The sequence below is a fragment of the Nothoprocta perdicaria genome, unplaced genomic scaffold (genome assembly GCF_003342845.1).
Source record: "Nothoprocta perdicaria isolate Ctin4 unplaced genomic scaffold, notPer1 scaffold_40, whole genome shotgun sequence".
Lineage (NCBI taxonomy): Eukaryota > Metazoa > Chordata > Aves > Tinamiformes > Tinamidae > Nothoprocta > Nothoprocta perdicaria.
The window spans coordinates 2,828,027-2,853,201 of record NW_020455644.1 but is presented as its reverse complement, the minus strand read 5'-3'; the positions used below and the strand labels follow the sequence as shown (position 1 = coordinate 2,853,201).

General features: G+C 39.1%; 1 long non-coding RNA gene across 3 annotated transcripts; it reads right to left on the bottom strand.

Moving 5' to 3' along the window:
- Positions 1-12,859: 12,859 nt before the first annotated feature.
- Positions 12,860-23,427, bottom strand: LOC112952655. 3 transcript variants are annotated; one of them, XR_003250449.1, is made up of 3 exons: positions 18,996-19,073; positions 18,613-18,668; positions 12,860-12,948 (listed from the first exon to the last, which is right to left on the bottom strand). It is a non-coding gene; the product is annotated as an uncharacterized LOC112952655 (long non-coding RNA). The 3 variants fall into 3 exon arrangements; XR_003250450.1 differs by lacking the exons at positions 12,860-12,948; positions 18,996-19,073 and adding exons at positions 17,611-17,977; positions 23,336-23,427; XR_003250448.1 differs by lacking the exon at positions 12,860-12,948 and adding an exon at positions 17,611-17,977.
- Between the last annotated feature and the right edge of the window lie 1,748 nt (positions 23,428-25,175).

Below are 25,175 nucleotides of genomic sequence, written 5' to 3'. Positions count from 1 at the left end.
GAAAGGGGAGTTTTCTCTTGCAAATTGTCACTTTTTCGCAGTATCACTTCTTATTTAATCTACCTTCATGCATTCATAGCTAATATGGAAATGATAAAATGTATATATATATATTTTCTAAACAAAAGTGAGGAAGTGACTCTGGATCATCTGTTTATATTCCAGACTCATGCCTAGCTTTAAAAAATAAGGAATGGACCTATCCTGCTGCGAATTCTGCTTTGGCTGCTATTCTGCTCTACAGAGCTAGGGCTTGGTGACCTCATTTGTAAGTCATTCTCTTCTGCCCCCCAAACCACAGAAAAAAACTGCTAACCACACAGCTGGGGTGAAAAATGCATCAGATGGGCCCCAGGTCTGCAATCTAACAGGTTCATAATCTAGGACCAAGATATTCACATTATGTGAAACAAACCCTGCCCATTTGGCGTCGAGATCCCCAAGCCATCTGCCATTCCTGCTAGTGGAAAGAGCACGCAGGCAGATGCAGGCAAGTTCCTTTGGAATGTCCTGTCCACCGTAAAAGAAAAAATCTGCCTTTCACATGAAGTCATTTTGCCAGTGTTTTGAATAGTATTTTCCGCATGTTTTTTCTATGAGATCAGCAGTCATGCCCTACTGTTCCACATTATCAGCCTTTTTTTTTTCCACCCTGTGTTTTACATTAGCAAATCAGCCAGCTCTGAGATCATATCATATTATGTAAGTTTCTTGTTTTCTTTTTTCTTTCTTTCTTTTTTTTTTTTTTCAATTTCTGTGTTTTTCTAATTAATAGGAAGTGGCTGTCCATTATGGCCCAGAGATGATAACTGCCTTCCTTTACTCCCTGCAATGAGCCCGCGGTTCCCGGAGCTGCCCTGCACTGTCCTGCCAGCCCTGTGGCTGCAGAGGTGGGACACCCCACTCCAGTGAAGGGACAATGGGGTCCTCATTGGCTTGGTCATCACTAGCCTGGAACCCTGGCAGAAAAGGACTGTTAGTGGAAAGTAAATACATTGACCGCACTTATGATAAACTTTGACCTGTAGTTTCCTCCCTGGCCTGCTCTTCTGTAGGCTGTTCTGCTAGTAGGATTCATTTCACCTAAACATTAATCTACTAAAAGATCATGGTCTGAGCTACCGAGCTCATTACTGAGGCTTCCATTGTAATCATATGGAGGACAAGTCAAACCATTAAAGTGGGATGCCTTTTCTTAGAAAGTGCCTTACTGGTCACTAGCAGGAACCTAGATAGATCTCAAACTAAGTATCTAATTTCCATCCAGATGGCTAAAATGAAATGATATGAATCCTGTCTTGCATGGGTTGTTGCACCAGTTGTAGCCTAAACTGTGTGCATGAAGGTTTTTCTTACATTGTAGCCTAAGACAGTCGGTGCTACTTCTGTTTTCTGTTTTGAAGCTGTTGACTTTCCTTTTCCTCTCTCTCTCTCYGTCTTTCTGTTAGTGGAACTGGTAAATAATTTTCAGCAAATCACATACTTCAGTGAAATAGATGTGCCAGAAAAAAAAAGATCTGGTGTTGCTTTCTGATTTTTTGCAAAAGCATATGGTTTTCAAAGCTCAGTGACCACGTCATTTGCAGGCAATGGGGTAAGGATATTCAATACTTTAAATTAAAACAGTGTTTGGTAGTCTGGTTTGGATACCTTGACCACAGAGTATTTTTCATGTTCTATGACAGAGTAAATACTAGAGGTTATTTGCAGTAACTCATTTTGCTGTGCTCAGCACTGTATTAAAAGCATGGCCACAGTCTGTTAGCATGACACAGTTGTGTGGCAGTACTTTAGAGTTCAGAGAGAATTATTTAAACTGCTGAAACATGATTGCTTGAGAATTGCTAGTTTAAAAATCAGGTTTCATGAGCTGAAAATTTCTTTTCTGCAAGTGATCCTTAATATGCACTTAATATTCATAGTTGTTAAAAATACTGTTAGTGAATTTTTTGCTAGAATATCCCAGATAAAAAAATAAACTATGGAAAGGACAATGGTATCCTGGAAATATATTCAATACTTCTAGCTGTGAATTAGCATTGAATTAATAATTGATTTTTCAAAAATAGCAGGAAATKTTGCATCTTCATTGCATGTCATTTTTTCTCAAAGACAATATGGACAATCATTTATCTGTTTAAATGATTGTTATGCAGAACTGATCATTTTTAAGCCTAGTGATTCCTCTTTGCAAATAGAAACCTGAAGATAATTTAAAGTTTTGGTTGAGAAACAAACACGTGAGGTCTACACTTCTTTTTAAACAAGGCTGAAGTAGCTAGAACTAGGCAGTCAGCGTCACAGAACAGAACATTATTGTACTGCCTGATACAGTGAAATGCCATTTTGACAAAGCTCAGCATATTGCAGACTTTTCTTAGTGTCTTCACTAACTGTCATTTTCTGAGAGTCCTTTGGGCTGTAGGACTCTCTTAAGGAATCTGTAATCTCCCTTCTTTCCATTGTCTTGTCTAGAAAGTGAGTACCTTCCAATGGATGATTCTAACRCATCACTTTGTTGTCCTTCATCTGTTTTCATTTTTAGTATTCTATATTTCTAGCCCATGTGAGCGGGGACTTCCAAATCTATGTTCCTTACTGAACTAGTACTCACTAGTTGATAGTCTCTATGCCCTTTATTAACTGGTCACAAAAAGCAGAGCATAGAGCTCTAGAAAGGATGTAGTGAGATGCCTTGAAGGAAATGTGATGCATCAGAACTGGTTTTTGGGTCTCTGGTAGCTGGGTACTATGACACAAGAAGTTAACACGAGACATGAGTAAGAGGATCTGTTGTATGGAGGTAAGTTTATGTAGAAACCATGCCTAGTCACAGCACCAAGCATAGAGGGATGTGAAAGCAGGTTCCAACTCAGTAGCCTGGTGACCATTCTGCTAGCTTTAGAAAACATATTGTTTTAAGGCTTCTTATTGCTTTTTGTTTTTACAGGACAATGTACTGAATTATTATTATTATTATTATTATGCTTTCTTATGTAGTGTGAAGAGTGGATCGATAGCAAATTCTGAACGGTAATTTGGCAGTACTACTAACTCACACTCACAGTTTTCAAAAGTGACTATATAAGCATTAGTGTATTTGGCAAAAAAAAAAAACTTCAAAAAGAAACAAAACAAAAGCCACAGAGATTTCTTAGTATAAACTTCTCTGTGTTCCTTGTCTGGTTCTTTGGAGGAATTGTTGCTACATGTCCAAAAATTCCATTTTGGTTGCAAGACTATTGCCTGCTCCAGAGAAAGCTATTCTACCACTGGAGTAAAGTTACATCTATAATTATAAGGGAAGTAAAATATTCAGGAAATATCTGTAAGAATRTTAGTATCTCCTAAGGTTTGGAAGTCCTCTAAAATGCCTTTTTCCTAGATTTCTGGTGTAGCTCCACCCTCAAATCTCCTCCCTGCCTTGCCTAAATGAAGCAACTCTGTGAAATCACATATGCTTAAAGATTTTCCTTAAGACAACTGCATCAAAAATGATATTACTGCCCTCGAACACATTAACTAAAAGAAGTTTCTTCAAAAGTTTGCAGGAAAACCTAGAATTTAAAAAAAAAAAAAAAAGTGTAAACTTTGGGACATCTGTCCCAAATTTTTAAGAAACCAAGAGTTCCTTATTCCATTGAATAGGTATTTCCATCAGCCTGGCCACTGGTCAGGTGCAAACAAGTCCTGTGGTTGAGGAACCTAGAGATTTAGGGGACTGATAGAGGTTTATAACTCACTAACCTTCCTCTGGCCTATTTTSGTAAAGACTAGAAAGAATTAACATCACCAAAAGTTACTGTGTTCACACCAATGGCTGTGGTTATGCAACTTGAACAGAAGAAATTTCATTTTATGGGCAAAGGTGAGGTCTTACTGCATTCATATGGAGAATGCAGATTCTTCCAATGTGAAGAAATCAGGTCAGGCATGAAGGATGATCCTAGAGAAGATGAAAGGAAMAAATAGAAGTTGTGCATATGATCTGTGGTATGACAAATAGTTATTCTCTAGCCTTATTACCCTACAGGCATTAGAAAAATCGAAGTAAAAAGGAAGAGGGGGCTGGGAAAACATCCATCCTTACCATTGTAAGCCATACACAACACCTGGAAATGCTTGGGATTCCAGTAAGGATTGAAAATATAGTGCCCTTTTCTTTTTTCTATTTTCTTCTTTTTCTTTTTCACCAGCAGTACTAGTATTCTTTACAGTGTAGTCAATGTGAGGGCTATAGGGCAAATACTATAAATATTTTCAGAGATATTCACTCAAATTTTGCTTCACCCAAAGTTACAGCATTTTTCTTTACTTTTTTGAGTGACTTTCTTCCCTGGGAACAGAGCCAGTGTGAAAGTGAATGTTGCTCTCTGAGAATATGAAATGATTGACACTTAGGTTATGTCTACAAAGCAAGAGAGAAAGAAGTGTAAGGCTTAGCTCATGTGCCTATAATGCCCCTGTTACCTGAACTAATTCAAGTATCTTTGTATATGGCTCAAGAGTTGTTTCATAAGTCARTGCCAAAATGGGAACTTAAATCTGCTTTTCCTGGATTTGTTCTGCCATTTCTGTGCCACTTTGGAAATACTCATTGTTTGATCATTTATTACATAATGTAATCTTAAACAATCTAAGGACATACCAGAAAACGATGTACTGTAGACTCCTCCTTACAAAAATAGCATGTAGATATCTTATCTGGGCTGAACTGAACACCTTCCTGCTTGCTTGTGGATAATTAGTCTTTGAAAACCTGCTGAAAACTTTCTCAGACCTGGTTAGTCCTGTCCTTGTGCTCTCCTGCTCATCCACTTGCTGCCTCTTGCCTTTTACTCCGGCAAAGAGGATCCTGAGGCCAGGGCTGTTTGTGTTCGTGCTCTGTTTGCACAGTGCCTAGTCCTTAGGGATGCTTCTCCATATGAGTAGACCAAGGCTCTCTGGCCTACATAGCACATATAATAATAAGATTAAGCTCCTCTTTTTGCTCTCCCACAACTGGCAAAGAAAAGCAACTGAAATACCCATCTATACATAAACAGAAAAGTTTGGAAGTTAGTTTTGAAGACAGACAGTGAGATAGCAGTGGAAATTTCTGAGAKAAGAGCATGTCTCTAGTTCAGGCCAAGGGAAACTAAGTGGTCTCAGTGATAACAGGAAGGCTGGCAGTTAAGAAGGATGGTCCTGGCCTCCCCCTCCACATGCTGTGGCCAGACCAGCTGGATTTCATAGCAACCTGGTCTAGTAAATTGAAAAATCTGTGCCAGTGAATTTGAATAGAAAAATGCAGAATTTTGCAAAATGGAACAGAAGAAAGTTAGCATACATTGTCTTCTTGCTTTAATTGCCCCGTGATATTGCTGTTTTCAGCTTACAGACTGCTACGGGTCTCTGTACGTATGCCAATTTACAGAATTTACAAGTGAAAAAGCTCTTGGTTTACAAGTAAAAGACATTGGTTGCTAACCAATAACAAGTAGTCTGCTTGAACAGTCACTCCAATGTCTGAAACTACTGCAGTGATTAGAGTAGTTTACGTGAAAATTCCATTTTAGCCTGTTTACATGAGCAGGAAAACTGAAGTGCTTTGATTAGAATGAAGATCCTTCTTTTTATAACCAAGACGTGGAGAGCTGGAATTGGATTTTAGATGAAAGTCCTTATTTTGGAAATAGGTTCTGTGCCACTGAGCTGGTTCCCTGGCCTGTGCCAAAGCTGTAGAAGTGCAGGTCACCTGCCACTCTACTATTAAGCTATTAAGTGCTTGTTTAACAACTAAATGTGCTGTGACTATGTCTTTGAAGAGGGCTTTATTTTGGCAGAACATTTAAGCTTTATATTTTAAACCTGTTCAGTTAATGTTTCCTTTAGTCTTTGATCACTGTTTACTATTCCACATACCTGTTTCTATTTTAGGTCAGAAACAGCATTTGTATATGTCTAAGAGTACACACATCTAAGAGCCTATTTCTGCATGCAAAATGCAGAGAGCAATTTTAGGTCTAGAACACATGCTGAGAAGTGGACAGGCTGCCAGGAGGATTATAAAACCAGTCATGTGCTTTTCAAATCTAAAGGACAGGTTTCAATTAAAGAAACCTATGTTCAGCTGTAACAGAAATCAGTGCCAGGTAGACAAGGCCTCTCTGATCCGTCTCTCATCTTGTCCACTCTCTCTGACCTGTTCGGTGGACCAGCTAGACGTGAACGTTTGTCCTGAACTTTGAGAAGTAGGAAGGCCCATAGCAAGGAGCTCTGAGGAAAAGAGTTTCTAGAAAGACTAGATCACTGCAACAGTGCTGGAAGAGACTGGCCCACAGACAGCAAGATAACCTACCAGTTGGTATTCTGAGGCTCCCTCGCATTGCACAGGCAGGAAGATGCTGTGTATTTTACCATTGTATAAGCCCTGATGCCGTGCCAAAATAAGCTCCAGAAATGGATGTACAGTGCGGCATCTAAAGCACTGCACTGTCCCAACTGCGGTGAAAGGAAAACACTCTCTTTCCTGTTGCTATGTACTTTGGCAGATATCCCATCCGAAGAATTGTGCTCAAAGTACTCTGGAAACACCTGCCAGGAGACTACTTGGGAATGTTGTTTAAACAAGCGTACCTGCCAACTTTCCAACGCTGTTGACTTTGCAGTACTAAAAAYGCGTCCTATTTTAAAACAGACTTGAGGGATAACAGGAATTGGGCCACAAGTATGAAGGACAGAATGTTCTTAAAAGTTTGTCTGTAATTTTTGAAGCTACTCAAAGWAAGTAACTGTCTAATGCATAGGCATTTCATATGTGTTTCATATTTCATTTCATATTGGAACACATGCCTAACAACCCTATGTGTTGATGTTGTGTGAGGGAAGGAAGGATGTGTTTTTCCCATGATGATAGGTTCCAAAAAGGCTTCCACATCATTTTATGATGATAGGACATTTGTGTGTGCGCACATATGTAATATGTAATATTTTTTCAGAAAACTTACAAATTCTCAAAGGAAGGCTTTCACATACARTGTTTGTTCCCAGAAGAGGTCAAGCAGAAACAGCAATAAATCAGTAACCATCTGCCAGATGTGTCCACTGAAGGGAAGAGAAGGTGGAGAAATATAAGGAAAAAATGTCATTTTTACGCACACACACTTAACATGCACAAATCAACTAGCAGGACSAGCACCATGTGATGAAAATATAATCTCTTACATTAAAATCAGTCAATGCAGGGCACATGCCAGATATGGGAAAACTGAACTTTCTGTCATCCCACCATGCATGTGCTTCCATATTTACCCGTATACCCTGTGCTTGTATCCAAACCTGAGTAGCTTAGTGCCCATTTACTCCTTAAATCCAATGTAGTCCCTTTGAGGATTTCAGAGGTCTGTTTACATCTTTGTTTTTGGCCCACTCCTGACATCTCCTTGCACTASAGAACTCAAATCCTATAGAAATTTTCTCTCTGTGAAGACTTGTGAAGACATCCATAAGTTGATCTAGTACCAGAAGTCTTACTCTATATACTTAATACCTCCAGGAAACAAGAGCAAATATGAAAAATGGCTCCTCAAGGAATCCTCCAAGTCCAGTCATACAATAAACTCCTAGAAAGGCCACATTAGAATTCTGCTGGCCCACAGATGGTGCCAAAATGCTCAGATCCTAAGTGAAATTTACCTCTACCAGAATGTAAAGCCATCTCGGGAATGCCCATCAACATGACACATGGAAAGCTCTCTCAATCCAGTCTATTTTCCTAAAAAAATGTTTCATGATGACCCACAGTAGTGTTGAATACGTCTGCCACTTGCAATGTAGTGTTCTACAAGTTTAAAAATGTGCTCCAAGGAGCTACAGTCCAGAGGSTGGCTGAAATATGCTTCAATGCCAGATAAGAAAGAGTTTGCTGTGTCAGCACAAGTATACAACTCCATCCTGAAATATTTACAGCCTTGTTGTGCTTTTTCTCTCCAACTGAAGCCAAAGGAGCTTTGTCTATAGGCAACTGCCTTTGTAAGACTAAACTCAGCTTCCCTCTAACATTAATGGAAAGCCTCTTAGTGATTCATGAGAGTAAAGACTCACAAAATTAAGCTGCAACTCTTCCTGCACTAATCAAATATTGTTTTGTGTAACATTTATTGCTACACTTTTCACTGCAAAGGTTTCCTCCATTAGAATAGGCAGTCTAACATGCTATTTAAGGATAAATTAGAAAATGTTTCCACTTTTCCTCTTGCAAGGCGATGCAGCTCTATCACTCTACCTCCCTTGTGGCACATGTACAGATACCACTAATGATTAGAGCTGGGTGAGAATTATTCAACCAGCTCCTGGAACAACAATGAGTTGCAGAGCTGCAACCTTGGGTTGAGGACATCCAGCATTTCCTTTAGCAAGCCACCATCTTTCTCATGTCAAGGAGAGAGGTTATAGCTGCAAGCAAACAGCAGGCCCATGAAAATATAAACACCTCCCAAATCTTTAATCAGTCATGAAAATCTACAGGTGTGTGGCAGGCTCAAGGAAAGCTAGCAGATTGTTTATGCACATTCAGATTATCTTTTATTTTGTGTATAYTCTCTTTCCTTTTTTATTCTACATGGTAGAACTGATTCAGCTTTAAATCTGCTTTCCCTATCCTAATGTGGCATATTCTCTTCACTGTCATTAAGGGCTAGCTTGTTTTGTTCTTGTTTTTGTTTACTTTTCTACAGGAAAACTACAGCCATTTGTGCTGTTTTCTGCTTCATCAAATTTTCTTTTCTTCTTTTGAACAATATAGAAGCCAATAACACAATTGTGTTTCTCAAAAATATTTTAGGAGAAATACTGCTCTAAGTATTTATTTTTAAAAGCCCCTATGATATTTTAAAATATTTAGTTTAGTGCACAGAAAATATATGCAGTACTTTGATATGCCTGCTACATTTAGATCTTCATGGGAGGAAATTTTTTTTTAGCTACTATGAGCTCTTTTATCCATTGTCTAATACTTGTTTCCTGTAATTTTAAGTATAGGAGATTGAAGAATTAACTGGTTAAAATARCAAGAATGCTATTTTAAAAAAGCTAGTCCCATAGTTTCTCAGGTTCATTAACCTGTGTTTTTTGCACTATTCTGACATACAAATGCTTGCTGTAAGATACTGTGTTCAGAAYTCTAAAATATGCTTGAGATTTGTTATGCCTTAGATTTGTTCTGTATACTGACATTATTTAGGCAACATAATAACAGACATATTACTTTAGCAAGTAGGTGGTTGCGGTATTCAGTGCAGTTTGGGATGAAGGTCAGAAGCTCTTCATTCACATTGTATACATCAGTAACTCAAGCAGCTATTATGTGAATGATCCCACGGCCTAGAAGTCTTATACAAAAGCCCTTTCCATAAAAATGTGACCATTTTTTTCCCCAAGAGGAGCAATATTTTGGAAGCATTCACTGGAGGATGTTGTAATCTTTCTCAGTAATTTAGTTAAGAAATCTTTAATCTTTGACACAACATCAAACTCATTTTTTTTCTGCATGGGGTCTTGAAGAAATATTAGTCAAGACCTATTTAAAAATTATGAAAAGTTCCTATATTTATAGAGTGACACTTTTGCTGAATTACAAAGAGCTTTATTTTCTTATTAAACCGTTTTCTTTCCTTATTAAACAATTTTCTTTTCTTTCTTTCTTCCTCCTCACTCTGCCTTGAACAACTGAGATGCAGTTATGAGAGATCAGGCTGTTCAAGCAGCAACCAGAGCTTAGAGTCCCTTTCAGAACTGAGCCATAAAATTTAGGTTTGAATTGCTGGCAAGCATAGCAAAAAAGCGCCCAAATAATAGAAAAAAGTAAATTCAGCCAGTCAGATTCAGCTAGGGATTATGGAGCAAGTTGCTGAAACTTTGCCAAAAAATAGTGTCAGACCTGTCTGAGCAAGGCAGCTGTCACTTCCAGCACATTGATGTTAAAGACTGCGAGTGGCTGTAGAGCTGTTTGGGGGAAATGGGTCAGAGCAGCATTGGTGCCAGTCAAATGAAAACAGACAATTCCATGATAATTTGCTCAGCATGGTAAGAGGGAAAGGATATGGAGAGTGGGGTGAGGAAACAGTACATACTGCTGATACACAGGCTTTCCTAATCCTAAACAGAGAATTGTTGGGGTTTCTCCAATGTACATGACTGGTCTGTACCTAACGTGCACCCTATATCATTTGAGAAATCCTTGAAGAACAGGAAAAATAGGCATTATACTTCATATCTTCACAGCTGGGAATTAAGGTGAGTAGGTGTAAAACCAATTACTTTGGTCTTATGCCATGTGAGAAYTTCTGCATATTAGACAAAATCTTGGCTGACCAGCTTGAGCCAATTCTGGCCCCTTAAGTAGTAAAAATTGAAAAAGAGAAAAGAACGGAAAAGAACCTAGTAGTGTTTTTCCATGAAAGAATTAAAAACAGCAATAAAGAAAAAGGGAATTGTGGTATAGTCCATAAAAATGCAGTGATTAACAGCAGGGAGCTGTATGTACACAACAGAAGTCATCCGTTCCTCCTRCACTACTGATGACCTAGTGTTGCTCCTCTGATGCCAAGAAACAACAGAGCAAGGAATCAGGTCTAAAACCCAGCATGCACTTAAGTTTTTAGGGACCAAAGGGGTATCCCCAGCCAGGCAAATCAGGTGATAAAGGCATATATGTGAAGGGATCAGCTCCCTTCTCCCCTCACAGAGGAAATCCATGCAACTGGAATCCATCCCATGCCACTGCCAGTGCTACTGCTCTGACTGCAGCATGCAGCCCTGGTGACATTTTGGTGGCTCTTCATGTTTGATAGTGCTGAAGAGCTTTCTTGGACTATCACGCCAGTTTGTTGTTTAATTGGAAGTTCGTTTACGACAACTGCCTCCAATAGTGCTGGTAAAAATCACCTTTCCACTTATGGTGGCTGTTAACCCTCTTTCTTAAGTACGTTTCATTTAGTAACCTGCTGTTTCGTAATGGTCTCTGTTCTAGTACACTACAGCTGCAGATGTAAAATTAAATAGTTTTCGCTATTTACAGACTTTACATCTTTAGCATTTCCTCTTTGTGCTGTATTCCAACAGGTGACATATTCTCATAGTTTACAGGCTATAAAATAGCAGTCTTAAAACAATTCTGCCTTTTTCTTTTTCATAAAGATTCTAATGAATGTGGAAAAAAGGCTTACATTAATTGGTTCTTTTCAGAGGGACTGGAAATGAAAAGGAAATTGTAAAGGAAATAGGTATAAAAATAAACCATTCTTGTGGTCTAAAATTCCTCTCCCCTGGACTTTCTCATAAGCTGAAGTAAAGGAAAAACCTGGCAGCTGGTGCATATGCATTTATGCATTTTAGATGCATATGAGTAGGAATATTTATGCTCTAAAGCACCAACATCATTTTTAAACACCTTTTCTAGTTGCAGCTGATATATACTTCATATGTTTCTTGGCGCCTTCATTCGGAAAAGACACAGGGACCTCAAGAAGTGTAGGATTTCATTAGAAAAAAAAGCAGCACAGCCTGCCGTATGTATTGAGGACTTGCCAGGAGTAGCAGAAACCAGGGAAAGAGATAGGCCAGCCTCCCTTCCCCAGGCTCCACCTCTATGAACTGAAACCAGGAACATTTGCTGCCAGGGACAGGACTACTTTATTGAAGCAAGCCATATGTGACTAGGTAAAAAAGAACAGTATGTGCTTAGGCAAAAGCCAAGCCCCCAAACTCACTTTCCATAAACAARGCTCTGCTAGAGAGACATAGCTCTGTTTAATCCCTCCTGGATGACTTCACTTGCTAAGCACTCCAGAGCTCACCAGAGCTCACATGGCCCTCCCGGCTCCATTCACCCTCCAAAGTGGCTCTCCCTTGGATGCTGAGGCAGCAAGAATAGTCATTTATTGAAGCACTAGAAGTGCTTTTCCCATTGGGTCATGAAGACCCTGAAAGGTGCACCTCTCTTCCATGAAAAGTTCTTCCAAATCATTTCAATAGTTTTTATTTATTCCCTTTCATTTTAAAATAACATCAAACACATCCAACAAGYATTTGCAGATATTTAGTGGCTCCAGCAAAGTTGAACACTTTGGAGTGAATTTAATGTTTGCAAATGGGGCCAGGTTGGCAGAGCTACAGACCGAAGGCCTTTTCTTTCTGCAGAAAACATGCGGTTCTGGGAGCACTGCAGCCAGTTTCCATGTCACCTGTCTTCAGGCTGTCTTGGAGGTAGCATGACTGAGGGTGAGAGTTTGTTGGGCTGGGATGAGGTTAGGAAGTGGTGGCTACTCCATACCAGCTCCCCAACGACTTCTTTCAGCTTCACATCACATATCAGGTAGCATGGGAGATCCCTCAACACTCCTTCACCATGAATAGCACTTCATTGCACTGAACAATCTGTATAGAGTCTACTCTTTAAAACGATAATAAAAAGGGGAAATAATGATTTTAAAATGTGAGTTTGTTTTTGTTTTATCCTTACTAAGCTAATGAGAAAGAAAACTAATCGGGAACAAAAATGATGTGAAACTGAGAAAAATGTTTTGAGCCTGAATTCCTCCTATCTCTGCTGTAAAAGAGAGTGCAATGCAGCGAGGGGCACAACTGGGACCAATTAAAATAGCTCTGCAATATTCAGTGTGGTCCRCTGGTCCACAACTTACTTTGGAAGGTTTGATTGTGTTTTGCTACAATTAATTCATTCATTTTCCTAATATACTCCAAGAGGCATGGAGTAAATTTTCTCTTAGTCCTAATCAGTTATCAGATTCCATTAGCACATCAAGAGATTAAGATGCAGATTGTACCTTAAATCAGCATTGCTCTGTGATCTCATGCACATGGAGCTGTCTTTCAGACCTCCCACAGGGACGGGGTAGACCGGGACTCTCATTCCTGGGATGCCCACTTCAGAGTTGCTACTAAATCCTAGAGTGAAACAATAATTTATTACTCTCACAATGTGACCACAAATTCCTGGACCTGAAAAACTTGTTCCAGTTAAATGCTTTTGTCACAAGTGATATATTAATCCTAAAAAAACTCCTAATCTGAATATTTTTTGACCAAAAAGAAAAAATCAGTAGAAGACTCCAATCGACATTCTCAGGCTTGACCAGCATGTGTGATTTGGGCCCAAGAGAAAAGGATGGAGAGAGCAAAACAGCACTGGTCACTAGAAATTACTGAACTGAAGCAAAGCCCAGCCTGTAGGATGCTTTACAAAATAGAAACATATGGTCAGGCAGTGCCAAGAAGTTCATATAATGTAACCTGTATTCATGATAGGTGGTTTTCTTATGGGCTGCCAATATACCATAGCTTACTCAAAGCTTCAGTATTTTTGCTGCTAGTTTCACACTTAAATAACTTGCAGAGGAGTTTTCCCTTCTTTACAGTCCCAATTGTCATGGGCTTTATTRGCTTTTGTTTGTTTGTTTATTGATGCTCAGCTGAGTGGATCCCAACTCCTGTGATGGTGTCTCTTGTAGAGAGATGAGTATCTCATTGCTATATTGCCTCCATTTGCAGACTTGGCTTCTTTACCATTTGCTAATCTCCCTGAGATTGCCTGTAAATCATTCCCATCAGGACTGTTTTTCTCATTTTCCTCTTTTGCTTCTAGGATATTTTACTGGCTGTCCTCCTCTATAGAATAATTCCTGCAGCTAGGACAAAAAACTTCTTCAAAAGTCACTTAATGAAACGCCTCCAAAAGACTGAAAGGAAGAAGACAAAATGCTTAAACTTGACACTCTGTTACTTGCCACAGAATGAAGAAAAGGATGTAAGAGTCAGAAAGGTCTTAAGAACTCCACCAAGCTACCGATGGGCCAGATTGCTTCATCTCACTGAATATCACCTCTGCTYCCCAGGTACTGGTTGACTTGCAAAGAAATACATCGGTTGTTCAGATGCCACAATAATTAACTGACTTTCTTTTCAGATTTTACCAAGTAGCCATCGGTACCTGCAGATAGCATATATAGTCTAAGAAATTCCCTATAACACCATGCTTTCTCACACATTATACACATATGCAATGCATATGTATATGTAAATATATATATATATATGCATACATGCATTGCATATATAGATGTGTGTCTGTATATGTATGTATACCTACAGGTGTATTCATATATAAACAAAGATTTCATTTGATAAGAAATATTCAAGTTGCTTAGAAAATGCTACAGCTTGAAAAAATATGTTCCTTGCTAAAATGTGAGCTGTGTGCTAAATCTATGCCTCTTATGAGAGCGTTCACAAGAGTTCACCACCCACTGTGTCAGAGGCTGAACATTTTCAGTGCAAAAGATGTTTTTTAATCAGGTTCTGCAAGTGAAAAAATAAAACACCCAATAAAATCAGTCTTTATTTTTCATGCTTCAAAAATGAAATTCTTTTAAAAAGTTAGTAACATACGGATAAATAGAAGGCCAGATTTCWGAAGCTACTAAAAAAGGTTAAATTTCTAGTTATTCCTACATTTCAGTGGCAGTAGATATCAGACTTGCTTAGGCATTCTGAAATTCCCAATAAAAATGCTCCAAAAAATTTACAGTTTATGGCCAAATCATCATCACAAAAGAGTTATTAGAAAGTGATGAGAGAAGGCCATTTTTTTTTGTAATTCAAATTAAGTTTTTAGATATGCTGTGCATGAGCCAATCATACTTCTCATTGAACACAGAGACGGGGACCATGACAAACTGCTCTCAGAAAAAACTTCAATGGAGTTATGGAGTTACTGGTTTACCCTACAGGACTCATGGGAAAAAAAAACCCAGCACTGTAACAGTTTATTCCCCAATTAACACTCTATCAAATATGTCCAAAATCCAAATTTTAAGAGCTTGGCCTACTTTATATATTAGCTCATTTCTCCCATCCAGCCTCTCTTGCCCCTTGAATAAGAAATAGAAAGGAAAATTCACTTTGGGGGCTAATATTATTTYGTTAGTATAAAAAGGGAAAGAGAAAGACTTATATCTTGATTAATGTTTATTTGCCATTAGGATTGTTTCTTTGCCGCTCTTAGGAGTCCACCACAAATTAGCATGATATTTTAACTGGGCTCATTTCATCTTGTTGCTTGCTGCTGCCATGACATTTTGATCTCAGGAAGCACAATGTCAGCCCATCTCATCTGSCTTTGCTTGGTAATTTCTTTTTTTTTTTTTCATTTTTGGTCTGTGTGTCTCTCACTTTCCCATTGTCTTGATGATGGAAACTCTTGTACTTTTGCCTTTCCTCTAATAATTTTTTATTTCCTGCAAGTCTGCTTTTTAATGACATTTGATGTTGCAAAATAGATGAGCTGATAGKATATACTGCAACTACCAGTAAATTCAGGTTAAAATCATATGCCTGGGAAGAATTAAAATAGTTTCATACGAAAAGAGAAACTGCTGCAGTCCCACAGCTGGACTGAACCCTGATGAGACACAGAGCCCTTAGCAATTGCCGGGGTAGCACAAGGTGCAGTCCCTAGACATTTCCCAGAGAGGGGCTGAGTTTGAGGTCAGAGATTCATTCCCTGGCCCCTCCTTCCTGCTCCAGTTTGCTTCCTCCGTGGAAAACTAATGTGTATTGCCCAAGGCACTGGGGCTTTATCATATGGAGCGAGTAGGGACAGGGTGGGGATCCTGTTTTGGCAGGGTGTGGATTTTCTGTAGCTGAAAGGACTCATCCCTCTATTGTGCTTACAGGAAAAGAAAATCAATCTTCAGAGCATGTCCTCATACTAACCCAGTTGCTGCACATACAGATAAGAATGAAATCCAAACCCCCCTCCTTCTCCAGGCTTCATCTACTTTGCTGTAAACTTCTACATCTACCACTTGCTGTAACACTAAGATCTTGCAAGTAATTTGGGACAAGAATCCTCARGGAAGCAAAATCTGTACAAAATCATGAATATCAGATCAAAGTAGTATATGAGATTTTAGYAGTGGGTCATTGCTGTATGCCAACAAGTAAGTTTATTGTTGCAGTAAGATTTATTCTGCAATAAATGATACTGCAAATGCARTATCAAGCAGTATCATCTCCTCTCTCGGCTTTGCCAAAGGACTCATACCTGAACTTTCCCCACGCAGACATTTGCCCAGCTTCCTACTATAGATTTGAAGGAAAGGGCGGCYGTGTTGCACAGTGGAAGGGAGGGGAAGAAGGAACCTACAGCAAAAGAGCATGTGCTGGGAAAAAGCTGAATCTCTGTAGGTGACTTTTGCTCTACACAAGCTGTAAGAATACAGTTTTCTTAGTCCATCTTACACCCRCCACAGCACAGGGTTTAATGGAGCGTCCTGTGACAAATTCTCCTTTCTTTAGGCTTGTTATTTTAGGAAAGTAAAAATAATTTCAATCATAAATATAAGTTTCAAAGTGTTTTATGTCTCTGCCTAATACCTTAAAAGTTAGTTGAGTGATCTCTCTNAGAGAAAGGGAAACTAAAGAAGAAATATACAGTTCAGGTAATATTCCCAAGATGCTGTAAGAATTGGAGATAAATCTCTTATTATACAAAACACTGATGCATCATCTCAGCTATGGAATAAATCAAATGGATATGGCCATTTTTGACAGGACATTGTATCCTAAGTTCTTTCCTARATTTCTTGTCTTTTTTTGAAGAAAATGTATGTCTTTTTGCATTCCTCGTCTTTTTTTTTTTTCTTTCCAAAATGATTCATTTTGATCAAAATGTACWTTTCCCAKAAAAAAAAAAATCCTTTGGTCAAATATGCATTTTGGGTTTTGTTGAAAAAATATTTCACAAATAACCCTCAGAATAGTCCCAGCCAGGAATTTGATTTTACTCGTACAGTTGCACTGCCACAGTATTTCCCCTTGCACTTTGAGAGTGCTGCCATGAACAGCATGGTCATTAATACGGAAGATAAAGTTTCATGTTGTTTTCCAGCAGCATTTCTCATACTACAACTACCCAGAACAGTCACAAGCGAGGAAACGTAGGGCAGAAGCAGCCAGGTGAGCTCTGTGCAGCCAGGGGGTGAAGCASGGAGGGTTCTACCCGAGGCTCTGAACAGAGGGAGGAGAGGCAACGTGCTTGGCAGAAAATAAGTGGTCACATATTTTCTAGCGTGGGAGGAAGTTCAAGTGAAGGTACACAGCCAGAAGTGGGGATGAGAAGATGGGATTTTCCTGGGGTACCAACATGATTGGTGGCTTCTGGCAGTGCTGCCAGACCTGCAAACTCAGCAGCCCGCTCTGTAGYCTATCCGTGGTGCATCTCATAGTGGTTGTGTGTACATGAGCCCCTGGAATACAATCCTATGCTATCCCGTTAAACCACTGGATGGACATGTTTTTATACAAACATTAAAACACAGTATTAAAAACATGCAGTATTTACCAGAAGCTGTCAGCTCTATCTCCTACAGCCATTTTGCTTCCTCACATATACTTATATTTACCTCATTTTTAAAATGCATATTATTAAGCTGACGGTTATGGCTCCTCTGGAGTGGTTACCGTTCATTATGTAAACAGATCATTGCTACAATTTATAACACTCCTGCTATTTACCCAACAGAACATGTAGCTGTTCCAAGTGAGCCATTACCGTCTGCCACGTAAAGTAAATCTATCTTCAGCTGCTTTTGCAAGCATGAATTATAATGACACTTAGCATTTCAATAGTGCCATATGCATTGGAAGATTTTGGTGTGCCTTATAAACATTAATGAATGAACTTAGTTAAAAACAGAGTCCCAAGTGGCAGGAACCAGAGCTAAGTCAATAATTTACAGTGGGGTTCTGATGATTCCAATGTGGCTGCAGGTTTTACACCCAGGAATACGTGGCCACATTCCCAGATGACTGAGAACACAAGGGCTCTGCTGCATTTGCTCTTCATCTCTSTCTGTTTGCACAAGGCGATCAGCTTGCACCATCAGCACAGGGGGGTCTCTTTGTAAGCTGGACCCTGAATTATGAAGAAYATTTGGTGTGAGTTTGATACACGCAGAGAGTGCATGGTGTGCTCATTCTTTTGGGGTCCCTTGTCGCCAGTTATCCCTTTGCAGAAGAATATTTCATTCATTAGTCACCTCAGTGCACTTTTTTTTATGTTCCTGTGTATGCTGACCACAAAGTCAACCAGAGTTTTTSCCCAGCTGGGTAGCAAGACCAGAGTTTTGCAGCTGGATGTTTCTGTTTGCTAGATGCTTTGAGCCCTGAAAGCTGTTACTAGATACAGAAGTCCAGACCAGAATGTCAAAAACTTACACATGCACATTGGAAGACATGTGGAAAGGACATGTAGTGTGAGGTCAGGGCCATGGTAGGGAACAATAAGCAAATAATCTTTGTTTACTGATTTTTTTTTCATTTTAAATCAAAGCTTTTGGATTTCTTAGATGTCATGATCAAATGTAATCCTGCCAAACATATTTTCTTACAACACACAACTCATCTGGRGATAAGGGAAAGGAAAATGAAATTTTAAATTGACATCCTTATCGACATATATACAAAAAGTCAAATTTTGTCCTCTGAATTACATTGGCCATAATGGAGTTACGCTAGTACAACTGAAAATCATATATTTATTTGACTTACCTGCAAAGCCCCAAACTCTCAGATCAATTCTCTTCATGTATCAGTAAAGAGAAACCCTACAATGAATGGTAACAAAGTCATTTAAAGGACCTCATAACTGGTTTCAATCTTTGAGCATCTAGATCTAGCAATCTCTAGTTATAAATACCTACCTATGTAACCATCTAACTTATGTAACTATGAGCTGAGCCTGTATGACCTATGTATGATAGTATTTCTCTATGAAAGAAGGCATAATAAAGTGAGTTAAGACTTTGCATTTTAAGAAAAAGAAGGATGGATATTCACAAACATTAGAAGTGAAACTCAAGATGGGTTGATYGCATTAGTGTTTTCAAGTGCCAAATCTTCCTCAACTTGGTGCACAGATATCAGATACTTACTTTGCTCTGGAAAGATGACAGGCCACTGGAATTCTACACCAGCAACATTTCAGGTACATGCATCTATATGTCCTCTCAGACGTGTGTTTGGAAGCCAGGTTACATGTATATAATGCAGCAAGTAAGTGGTGGTTGGAGAATAGATCTTGCAATTCTGTGCGCAGGCAAAACAGCTGGAGGGGATGGCAGCATGCAGCAGGATGACAGCTCACAGAAAGGTTTCAGCTGATCTCTCCCTCTGCTTTATCATGTTCTTTGCTATTGCTTCATCATGGTCTTTACTAGTAAAGARCTTTATCATGCTCTTTACTATTGGTTACAGCTGCCCCTTTACTCTCTAACGATATGAGAAAATGCAATGTCTGGAAAACTGGTGAAAGTCACTCCCTTAGCACTTAATGAATCTGGTTCTTTTCCAGGAGCTGATCAGCCCTACTGCACCTCCACTTAAATCCACAAATATAGATTTTGTGTAACCAAAGTGAGCATTATTCCCTCAGTCTTACACCTTTCACACCTGACATTTAATTTGCAGCAGTGACTGACCAGAGACTTGGAGACTTCCATACAACTAGTATCCCTTGCAATTAAAAGTTAAGCTATAGGCTTTGTGAAGTTCATGACAAGATGCTCACTGCTTCTGAATTTCTTCTGGCTTTTCAAGGATAGCTAAGCAATCAAGAATGGACAGTACAAGCACACAGTCTTGCAGTACAGAAAGATACTGACATGACAGATGAAGATGAATGACACAATCATACAAATACAGAACTTCGAATTTCCCTTCGTCTGTAGATTTAATTTAAGACAGAACCTTCAATATTGTGCGGATGTGGTTTATACTAAAGAGTTTGAGAACAATCCCTAAGCAGTGAATTGAACACTTCATCATTCAAAAATGTATTACAAAAGTGAGTTAAAAATACAAGATATGAAAGAATTGGGGGAAAAAAATTAATGTTCATACGCTCCTAGCTTCTAATGATAAACGATGGCTCACACATAGATTGAAAATTGCTTGCTGTTCACTTAAGATGAATTTTTGTGTTTTAGATTACTGAAATAGAAAAAGAAGTATTGAAACATTTCTAATTATGGGGATATTCTGAATTGAAAACAAATATATTATTTCTTTACCTGCCTCTCACTGTTTTTTTGAGAGATACATAAAGTGCCAATTTGATAAACAATCAACGTGGATGGATTTCAACTCTCTCCATACAGCACATGTTTGTATGCAGCTGTGTCCCACTGTTAGCAAACGTGGTTCCTTGAAACAAAAGTGCATTTCTTGTGTCATTTCTCTGAGTATGGCAAAAGCTGTAAGAAAGGTACTGCAGGGCTAAGCAATAGAGCCTCGCCTTCAGCACAGGTTGTGGGAATGACCCTTTTCCAGCTCTGCTTTCAGTTCCCACTGCAAGAGCAACCCTCTATAATAGGAACGGAAGGCACAGCCAGAGTAGGGAATGCTGAAGCTGTATTTTTTTTTCTCATGGACCATTAAGAAAACATACTTTACAGTAGTTTCAGTTTACAGTGGGAGTCAGTCAGACCTAGGAGCACAGAAATAGAGGAAAACCAAAGACATGGCTTAAACCACCTCTCCCTCCCCCCTCTCCTACACTGACAGCAGAAGCTGAAATCAAAGAACACAGTTCATGCCACCATCACTTCTGATTCTGAAGTGAAAAGTTCTTTTAAGTTAGCCTGTTTTGAGCAGAAGTTTGAACAGCTGACCTCCAGAGGTCCCTTCCAAACGATTTTTTTTTCTGTTTTTCTGTGATGGCTAATAATGGATCTACCAGAGAAAAGAATCAAATGACATCAACTCCTCAGAGCATTCAATCCACTTTAAGAAACTAACTTCATGTGTTTTAGGAAGCAAAGGGGAAGTAGAGTTCAAATGAGAAGACAGATCACAATGGCTATTGAATGGCCAGCTTTCAAAACAGACCTCCTCTTCAACRTGTTCTCATAACAGTAAAGAGTGTGTTTTCCTTCCTCTTGCAATCTTAAAACTGCAGATTTGGCATCCCTGAATGGTGCCTTCCCGTTTCATTCCTTCTCAAGTGACTTTCAGGCCACACAGTAGTTTAACTGCTTCTTTTAGCCATATAGTTTTGAACTATTCATTCCCAATACTATTTCTCTCTTCTGACAGAGATCATCCCTCTGCCTTAGAGATTTCCACATACACCGATGCTACCTTACTGTGTTTTTCACATCTACTGTGGACATAGCAGATTTGCCTGTTGACTGTGCTTAACTGGATTTTGAATTTCCTCCTGAGAAGACTATAGTTAGRTTTCCATCCAATTCCAGGCATTTAATGGCCTTTGGAAGTCTTTATGAGTCTTTGAAGACAAAGGAATACAAGGTCTTAAATAGGAGCATAGTGTCAAACAGGACAGGCTTCGGAAGCTGCAATTTTACATTCAAAAAAAATGCCACAACTTAAACACTGTATCTTCCTTAGAACTATTAAAATGTTTTAGCTAGGGCTATTTGCAGATGTTTCAAGGGATCAGAGAGCTTGAAAGAACAAAAATAGTGCTGAGAGTATCAGAAGATAAAACTCTTCCATTTTCTATTGCCACACAATTAGTAGATGTTTATCTACTAGAAAATACTAGTGTTTATGTACCAGAATTTGTTTTTCGTACCCAGACTAATYATACCTGGCCAAGAATAAGATGTAATTGTCTGTAATGAACTATGCATAGGCTAACCTACTAATCTTGCTCACTTAAGCACACTTCTGATTTCTTTTTCCAAGGCATTGACTTCATCAGCGCACACTAAATCAGCTTAATGGGCTTTGGATTTGCCGCTTGTAGTCTCAGCTTGAAAGAATAGATTAAAGTTCTCTCCTATCAGTTCCATCTCTTTTCACATCAAATGCATTAGAGTGGCATGARGTAATCACAAAAGATGAGTTTTGGCCCCAAACTGATAAATGATTCAGTCACTCTATCCAGCTGCCTGGCATTCTATATGACAGTTTTCCTTTTAGGCTGGATGGAGAAGGCAGTAATGGTAGACGGCTTTGTGGCAAAATCTAAAACAGAGTCAAAGTCTAATGACTTTGTATTTGTAGAAATGATTTCAGGTAAATTTATTCTTTAAGTCTTTAGTTTAATTATTGTAGTTACACCTTTTCTAAACAAAAGAAAAATATAAAACTAGAATAATGTGACCAATGAGAGAAGGACAACATTTTGGGGGTGCAAAAGCATCTGTTTCAAAATATTCAGATTAAGTTTTATGCTTCTATGGATTCTGAACCTTCTAGCAAGTGGGTAGATGTTTGCGAAATGTAGAGCAGCCTCTACTGTCAGTGCTGAAATGGGCAGTTTTGGACACAGTCCCAAGCACAGGTGCTTTCCATGGAATGTGCAAGAGTGAATTTTCTTTGGGAAAGGTCTGTCTAGCCTAGTAGCATTTTTGCAGACACTTGTGGCAAGGTGGTAATGAGATCTGCACTGGCAACAGAAAGCTTAGCCAGTGCTTACATTGAGCCTCACGTGAGGTCTCAGCATAGGAGCCTTCCACACAGATTGACCAAGCAACTGCTCCCCAGCTCGCTCCAGGATCAGGCCACAGAATTGTAAATATTACTGAGATCTTAAAGACCCCTCAAAGCGGACTGACTGTCCCATCATATTCCCCTGGCCTTAAAAGGGAAGTATTTCTCCTACTATTTCCTTCATAAATCATGGCTGTAAATAAGGGGCTGATTCTGCAAAACTGTGCCTCATTGACTCGGCACAGAGAATGCTCAGTGTCCTGCAGGCTTTAAATCACATCGTGAGCACTTCAGTAGTGTTGTCCTTACTGCTAGGATTCCCAGAATTAAACTACCCATGGCTCTTTGTGGAATGGTGGACCCTGCTTTCTCTTCTTCATCACAGTTACCACTGACATGGGATTATATAGCCACTGAGTTGGGCTCTGCTTTACAGGATCTCTCCTAGAAAAGCCCTCTATAAAGACTTCTCTGCGTTTGGCAGAAATAAAATGCAAAACATTTATCCCTATATTGCAAAGGCCCTTAGAACCTCAATAATCAACACTTTATTGTCAGGCTGTCTTCCATTGCCACCATGGCTATCTTCCTTTGTTTTTTCCACCCACTATGATAGGAAAAGATAGGTCACCCTGCAGGGATCCTCGTAAGCAATTCTATATCCATTGTAGAGGATTTTTCCCCTCATGCTTCTAGGAAAAACAAAGCAATAAACAAAAAAAAAAAGAAAAAAGAAAAAAAAATCAGAGAAATCGGGGTGAGGAGCAGAGGCAGAATCCCAGGGTTTCACCTCAGGAAATGGAGCTTAACTCACCTAAGCTCAGTTACCTTGAAGTGAGGCAATCCAAGAGAGTCATGCAGGACTACTCATCTTCTCTTCAGAGAGCTGGTCTCAGTAGTCAACAGGACTAAGGTAACTCATGTGGACTTAAGTGGTGAGCTATTAGAAGGCTGGAGTTACGACGTAATTGATACCACCCATGTATTGAGGCCCACWTCTTGCAAAACGCACATTTCACTAAGCATATGACAGGTTTTATTTTCCTTGTAATGTAGGATACAATTTCAAGTAGCTTTTTATACACACTCTTTCTAGTCTAGGATTTAATGATAAATTCTTGCTTGTTTTCCTAATAAATTTTGTTCWTATTTACAAACTGGAAATGTCTCATGCATGTGCCTAATATTTGCTAAACAATAAAGATTTGAATAAGAATGTGGATATGCACCAGTGAAACAGCCTTTGGGCTGGAAAGAAAACAAAGCTCTGCAAGGCTGAGGGAATAAAGCCTGGCAATGGAAACACAGAAAAACAGAGGCAGACAATCTTAAAGATGCCTGCTGATAAATACTTTTGTGATCCTGTTAAATGATCATATTCACTCTGGAGCCAGATTTATGCAGTACAAATCTAGAAAAAGYGCCAAAAAATGTGCTCAGTTTGCAGAATGGCTTCTCCTGCAGAATACTGAAATACATATATACACACATATATGTGTGTGTGTATACATAYATATAAAAGTACCCCTCCGCAGCTTTCCGGTTTCTATTTCTCTGCCATTTTTACAGACTGCATTTATAGTATAATAGTAATGGCATTTTTGTAACCCTAATGGCTGGGCAATATGAGTTCTTGTGATCCTGACTGCTTCTTCTCCCTGAGACCTGAAGAAAGGCTTGCATGCATGATGACTTGTCTGGTAGTTCTCTAAGTACACCAGCAGGTTTAAAGCAGGTCATTGCCTCTCCCTTCAAGCAGCTTGTTACTTCAAAGACAACACACGGGTACCTTTAGTGTCAGAGGTGACCAAATAAGATGAGAATCAAGACTGCCCTGCAACACGAGCCTAGTGAGAGTCGAATGAGTATTTCAAGGTAAAAGGGCCAGAGTGAGGCTGAGGGAACACAGTGGCAAGCAAGGAATGTAAAACAGCATTTGGTGAATAACAGCCGGCACCTGGAGCCTCACTAGCAAGCAGATTTGCAGTTCTCTGCAAAAATGACTTGTGCTAATTTGAAAAAGCAGAGGAACAACTTTGGCAGCACAGCAAAAAAGAGGCAGCTCTCCTTCCATGGAACCAAATCATTGCTTTTATTTTTTTTATTTATTTTTTTAAGAAAATTGCATATTCAAGGCCATTTTAATCTCAACAGGATCATTATCCAAGACCAAGAAAGGAAAGAAACTGTGGGTTTTCAGCTAATCAACGTCCTCCTGCTTATAAACACTACTGACAAGCTACAGAACCACTATTTGGCAACTGATAATTTCAGGTTTATTGAAAAGTTCTCATTTATTTTCTCTAAGTCATGTATGGGAGGAAAAGTTGATGATAGGGTGTTTCAGTGGGGGCAGAGGTGAGATTTCAAAAATTCTCTGCTTCTTCCACAAACTACTTTTTTTTTTTTTTTTTTGGTAATTTCTGAGAGACTGATGCTACTTCTGAGTAGAAATAGCAGCTGAAAAATTCCAATATGAGAACGGAGCGATATGTGGGCAAGATTTGGCAGTATAGATGACTCTGTCCAGGACTCTCACCTCCTGTGATGTACAGGCAAGTTTCTGTCTCTACATTCATTACACTGAGACCTTATTGTGACTTTGGTTGTCAGGGCATCTAATCAAAAACCCTGAGAGAATCCTCCCCCAACAT